The following is a 7,435-nucleotide window of genomic DNA, read 5'->3' on the forward strand; positions in this document are numbered from 1 at the left end:
CCCCCACTCCAGTAACCAGGAAGTGTTTCTTATGAGCACAGGCCACGCAGAACTCGACAGGCGGGTAGTCAGGAGCCTTGACGTGAGCCCGTGCCCTCACCACCCTTGCCCAGCCGCCTCACCTCCTATGCTTGTGGGTCCTCTAGAGCTCCAGTCTGTGACTCCGACGTTTCCAGAAGGGAACCAGCTGCTGCAATCCTTGTGCAGAGCAGGGCATCTCACCCTTAGGGGTGTTCTAATCCTTGTTGGCGCCAGAAGAAGGCTTGGCTGCACGTGTGCAGCCCAGGATGAGCTCAGCCCGGAAGGCCTGCCGCACTTGCTGCTCTGGGAGGGTGTGGTAGTTACCTAATCTGGTGTCGATTTGAGACTATTAAGAGTGAAGGGGTGGAGTTTAACCTGTCAATCAGGTCGCAGCTTGATGACCTCATTTGGAGGCACTATGGAGAAAAATAGCTCATTGGAGGCCAGACACACTCTCTCTGCCACTCTCCCTGCAAGACATATCTGCGGACAAGCCACATGGAGCTACACTGATGGAGCCAGAGCCCTGGAGCTGGAGGAGCCACATGGAGACACACGCTAGCGCTGAGATGCTTCCACCCACTGGCCTGTGATCTTCCTGCATTTGGCATTATTGCATGTGTTGTGTGAGCCTGAAGAGGAATGTACAGACTGGTATTGGACATACTGTATGGGCTAATATCGGACGTATGGACTTGATCAGGACTGGGCTGGGAGGTTTCCTTAATATACAATTGCTCTCTTAATATAAAACTCTTTCTTAAACACACGTGAGTGTCTATGAATGTGTTTCTCTAGTCTACCCAGACTAACACAGAGGGCTTCTCCCCCAGGTGGATGCACCGCTGCTTTAGGGGCAGCAGATAGGATGTGAAGTTCTTACTGAAGGTCTCAGTGCTACGGCTTCCTGACCAGCTCAGCCCACTCGGGACCTCTACTGGTTCCTGGGGCTACGTTCGGCATGAGTGTCTTGTACCCATGACCCTTCTGTGTGCACAGTCCAGCCAACAGCATTGGCCACAGGGAGTGGAGAGGAGGTGGCCACTGCGATGCGATGCCTGCTGCTCACATCCTGCATGCCTCCATCCACTTGGCTTAGTCCCTTCAGCTGACCTTTGTATGCTCCAAATCTGAGTTTCTACAGACCCTCTGGCCATTGTTCCCTTAAGGGCTAGAGCAGTAGTTCTTGACCTTCCTAATGCTGTGACCCTTTAATACAGTTTCTCATGTGGTGGTGACCCCCCAACCATAAAATTATTTTTTTTGCTACTTCATAACTGTAATTTTGCTACTGTTATGAATTGGGCGACCCCTGTGAAAGGGTTGTTTGACAACCCCCAAGGGGTCGCGACCCACAGGTTGAGAACCTGTGGTCTAGAGCTATGCCTGCAGCTTCTCTGGGTAGCAGAGGCCTTGGGAAAAGCAGCTCTTCCTGATGGTGAGTCAGTCCGCCCAGGCGTGCAGTCATAAAAACACAACTACAAGCACGCATGCTCTTGAAACAAGAGCTGCCGAGACCGAGATCCTTCATGAATATGCATTCATTTTCATTTCCCTGGTGCTTGTGAGCACTGGCCAATGACAGGAAACTGCCCATTGTAGAGACACGTCTGGGAGAAAACAATCGAGACCATGGAAAAGAGCCACTTCATCCTGTAGGTGACGAAGACCATTACTCAGTCATTTGCAGGATTCCTTCTCATCCTCTTTTTGTAGAAGAGCAGGGAGCTACTGTTCAGAAATGGATCCAAGTCCAAAGGAAAGGCTTTCTTAGCTTGTTGCTAGCACCTCCACCGTACCCTGGGCGCCCCGAGGAGAAAAGTCCCGCAGCAGACAGACGTTGTTGGTGCCATCTGATGGTTGAGCTCATAGTGACCCACGATGTCCAATAGGACACGCTGCCGGATCCTGCGCCGTGCTCACAATCGGTGCTAAGCTTGAGCCCGTAGCTGCAGCCACTGTGCCCATCGCCTCACTAAGGGTCTTCCTTTGGTTGGCTGACCTGCGAGCCAGCTTCATGTGCTTCTCCAGAGACCGCTCTGCTCTCATACTGTACAAATTGTGTGAGACCAAGTCTTGCCATCCGGGCTTCTAAGGTGCATTTGGGCTCTACTTGACTCCTTCCAAGACAGCTTTGTTTTTTTCGCCCACCATCCAGGGTACCGCCATTAATCTTCACCGACACAATAGTTCACGTGCACCCATCGTCAGTCCTAAGTATCCGTTGTCCGGTTTTCACACGCGTATGACGTGCTTGGAAATGCTGTGGCACAGGCCAGGCGCACCTTGGTCTTCAGAGTGAAGGTTTTACTCTTTAACACTTTAATCAAGGTCTGTTACAGCAGATGGACTCAAGGCAATACTTTACTGGATTCCTTAAAAAAAAACACAACAGTTTTATTGGCATCTACAGTAACTCACATTTCATATAATCCAGTCGTGCAATCATACCGAGCAGACTTGTATAATCATCATCACAATCAGTGTTAGGACATTTTCATCTCTCTTATCTTCATTCCTATTCCCCCTGAGCCTCCCTGCCACACCCCAAGAAAACATTAATCCGGTTACTGTCTCTATCCTGGATTTCGTTCTTTAAAAAGAAATCTTAATAAATCATGTTATTGCGGGCTCTTACAGCTCATATAACAATCCATAGATCAATTGTATCAGCACAGTTGTACATATGTTGCCATCAACATTTCCAAAACAGTTTCTTTCTACTTGAGCCCTTGGTATCACTCCTCTTTCCCCCCCTCCTTCCTCCACCCTCCTACCCTCCTGAATCCTTGATAGTTTATAAATTATTGTCATTTTCATATTTTACACCATTCACTGTCTTCCTTCATCCATGTTTCTGTAGTTTGTCCCCTAAGAGGGGACATTGCAATCGATCATTGCAATCGGTTTCCCTTTTCTCCCCCTTCTTGCCTGCACTTCCTTACCTTCATGGCAACTGTCCCTACCGTCATGGTATCGCTACTCTCATTATTGGTCCTGAGGGGTTTATCTGTTCTAGAATCTGTGAGTTGAGAGCTCTTATCTGTACCAGTGTACATGCTGTGGTCTAGCCAGATTTGTAAAATACAACTTTGTATTTTGTATTTGTAAAAAACAACGTGATAGTGGTGGTGGTGGTGGAAGCATTAATGAACCAGAGGAATGTATTTTGTCGGTGCTATGCTGCACCCTTGCTGAGTTGTCCCTTCCATGTGACCCTTCTGTGAGGGGATGTCCAATTGTACAGATGGATTTTGGGTCTCCATTATGAACCCGCTCTTTCACATAAAAAATGAATGGGTTTTTTTTGGTCTTCTGATGCCTGATACCTGATCCCATAGACACCTCATGATCACACTGCTTAGTGTGCTTCTTCCATGTGGGCTTTGATGCTTCCCTGCTAGATGGCCACTTGTTTAACTTCAAGCCTTGAAGACCTATCTATCTCTTTTAATAGCCGGGCACCATCAGCTTTCTTCACCACGTTTGTTTATGCACCCATTTTGTCTTCAGGGATCGTGTTGTAAAGGTGAACATCACAGAATGCCAGGTTATAAGAACAAAGAGTTCTTGCATTGAGGGAGGACTTGAATAGAGGTACAATGTCCATCTGGTACTTTACTATTTAACCTGTAAATGTATGTACATAGACCTATATCCCTATCATTATATATTAATATATTTACATATGTACATGCCTATGTTATACCTCTATTAATGTCTTTTGCCTCCTAGTTCTTTTCCTCTATTTCCTTCTATTTTCCTCCTGTCCCACTATCATGTTCAACCTTCATTCAATTCTGTACTTCCTCTCGGTTACATTGCACTTGATTGAACCCCACCGAGCATTCAATGCCCTCTTCGTCATTGATTTTAGATCTCTTGTTGTTCCCTTATCTCTGGGTTTGCTGGTTCTCTCTTTTTTCCCCCACCTTCTCTTCTACTCTGTATCCCCAGAATCATTGGTACCATTGTTTTCTCCTCAGGATTGTTTAAGCTGCCTATCTTATATAGACAGACATGAGAAAATAGTCTATGAATAATTCCAGGCCTGTCTGCCAACCCTTATGGATTTTTTTTCCAATCGGGTCTGACGCAGTGCCAAGCCCTGCCCCCTGAGCCTGAAGTCTATTTTCAGAATTCCTCGGGGACTTTGTTGCTTTGCTCCCCTTGATGCTCTGTTGTGCTCCATTCATTTTACGCCCTGGTGTGTGTGTGTGTGCTCAGATCAGGCCCAATTCCTGCACTGTCTCTGGTGCTGGCCCCCCGCCCCCCAACACTGTGGGTCAGTAAGAGGGACATGGTTTCTTGTGGTGAGGCCAACCCTCATGGTCCTTTGGCTGCTCCGAGCGGGAATGTTGTCCTGGAAGCTTGGTGGGCCAGGACGCTGTTCTCCCACTCTCTTGGTTTGTTACCATGTGGTCTGGGAAGACCTGCCACTCTCCCCGAGCCAGTATGTTGCCCTCAAGGCTTGGCACACCAGGTTAAAGTCTGGTCCCCCTCTCCCTTTTCTGAATCCCCCACTTGGTCTCCTAAGTGGTGAATCTGCTGATCACCACAATGCTATCGATGCCCAGCTGCTTACCTGGGCACAATCTTGCCAGAAATCTCTATCCTGGATTTCATATAAAGAACAACTTACAAAAAAAACCCCCAAAACCCCCCAAAACCCCAACACCTTTAAAAACCAACAACAATAACAAAGTAAAATAGAAAAGAAACCTCACTTGAAAAGAAAGAAATATTAAAAAGAAGAACAAAACATATTTTTAAATCATTTTATTGAGGACTCTTACAGCTCTTTAAAAAACCATTTTATAGGGAGCTCATACAGCTCTTATCACAATCCATATATCCATCCATTATGTCAAGTACATTTGTACATTGATTGCCATCATCATTTTCAAAACAGTTTCTTTCTACTTGAGCCCTTGGTATCAGCTCCCTGCTTTTTTCCCCTCCCTCTCCCACTCTCTCACCTTCACGAACCCTTGATAAATGATAAATGATTATTATTTTCATTATCTGTCAAAAAGTAGAACAAATTTAAAGTGAATCAAAAGGGAGATCACATGATACAGTGTTAAATTTTAGCCTAAGTGTATCTGCAATAATCCACTTTCCAACACACTCTGCATGATATCAAGGCTACTCACATCCCTGTTCTATGGTCGGAGGGGATTAATCAGAGGCTTAATCCTTGTGTATTTCCCCTTTAATTTTTTAAAAGATCATTTTATTGGGGGCTCATATAGCTGTTATAACAATTCATATATCAATTGTATCAAGCATATTTGTACATATGTTGCCATAATTCTTTTCTAAACATTTACTTTCTAAACATTTGAGCCCTTGGTATCAGATCCTCTTTTTTCCCCTCCCTCCCCACTCACCCTTGTGACCCCTTGATAAATCATAAATTATTATTTTCATATCTTACTCCAACCGCTGTCTCCCTTCACCTGTGGTTTCTTCCTCCCTCCTCTCCCCACCTTCCACCTACCCTCCTGGTATTGCTATTCCCATTTCATCTCTTTAATTTTTAAAAATGGAAACAATTTTGTAATGGGTCAAAAGGGAGATCAAATGATAATACATTTTAATCCAAGTACATCTGCCATCATCAATGCTACAATGTTCTCTGTCGGATAACAAGGCCACTCACATCTCTCCATTACATTCAGAATGAGTGGTTGGAGGCTTACTCCACGTGTGGACACTGCAAATGGTTTTTGGGCTTCCACAGTTATTCATAGCCTGCTGAAAACAATGTGTTCACAATTTAAGGTCTGATCTCATTCCCTCCTTCAGATTTGGATTTTATTATTCACAGTCCTTGGATCGCACTGGCTGGTATGCTTCTCCCAGGTGGACTTAGTTGATGTCTCTTTTAGATGACTGCTTGTTTGAAGATAAGCCTTTAAGACCCAATATGTTATTCTTTCTGATAGCCGGGCACCATTGAGTTTCTTTGCCATACTTTGCTAGAGTGATCATGAGGGCAAGCATCAGGTAGGGCCATGTCATAAGAACGAATTTTTCTTAGATTAGGGTTGGTCTTAAGTGTAAGCCCCAAATCTATTTATAAATATGGTTTATATAGGTCTCTGGTTTCACCTTAGAGATATAATTGCCATTTTATGTTACAGAATATTATCAATTATTCTCCTGGGACATATGGTAATTCTATAGATTAATTTAGCCAGTGGTATAGAATTTAAAACACTGTTTTAAAAGGAATTATACAAATTTAGGACAGCTAAGAGCCACTACACATGAATTGTTAATGTGCAAGGATTAAACTCTAAAGTGACTGGACACAATTTACACAAACAATGGGAATTGAAAACTTTGAATAATTCATTTACACCGGCTGACCCTTGCCTACCAGATTAATACATGTGATAATAAAGCAAGGAGGGCATTGACAGAGTTAGTAGATGGTAGTCCTGGCTCACCCTTCATTGGGCACGCTCAAGGTAAGAGATCTAAACCAAAGCCCAAGAAGCACCAGTTCTTTGACCTTGGAATGGCAGCCATCTGCACCTTTTCACACTAAGGGGTTTTAGCCTTGAATCCAAGGGCTACAGATGAGCTTGAGATAAAGCCCAGTGCCCTTAGTGAAGTTTCCACATCGAATCCTGCTGTTGTGGCCTAAGAAGCACATTATATCCCTAAAAGAACCCTAACTAAAGTTCCAGTAGTTTATCGCACACAGCCTGGGTCATCCAGGGCTGGATTGAAATGGGGTCAAATGTGTCCAGTGTGTTGCTGGATTTCTTGACTACGTCTATGAGTGTTGATTGTGGGCCCAAATAAAATGAATTAATTGACAAATTCAACTCTGTCTCTGTTTACTATGATATTGCTTTACTGGCCCAATTGTGAGGATTTTGTTTTATATTGAGGTGTAATCCATTCTGAAAGCTATAGTGTGTGTTTTTTTTTAAAAATACTGATTGTAAATGCTTCAAGCCCTCTTCATTGTCAGCAAGCAAGGTTGTGTCATCTGTTACCTCAGGTTGTTAATGAGGCTTCCCCAATTCCAATATCACACTCTTCCTACAATATAGCTTTTCAGGATGATTTGCTCAGCCTACCAGTTAAATAAGGGTGCTGAAAAGATACAATCCTGATACACACCTTTCCTGATGTGTAAGCCATGAAGCATCCCCTTGCTTTGTTTGAACTACTACCTCTCGATCTGTGCACAGGTTCTGCCTAAGCACAATTAGTGTTGTGGAATTCACATTCTTCACAATGTTACCCAGAATCTGCTATGGCTCCCATAAGTAAATGTCTTTACATAGTCAATAAAACACAAGTAATCAGCTTTTTTCTGGCATTCTCTGCTTTTGGTCAAGATCCGTTTGACATGAGCAACGGTATCTCTCATACTCTTCTGAATCTGCCT

This window comes from Echinops telfairi, unplaced genomic scaffold, assembly GCF_000313985.2.
Source record: "Echinops telfairi isolate 266 unplaced genomic scaffold, ASM31398v2 ScPeMD7_3;HRSCAF=10, whole genome shotgun sequence".
Lineage (NCBI taxonomy): Eukaryota > Metazoa > Chordata > Mammalia > Afrosoricida > Tenrecidae > Echinops > Echinops telfairi.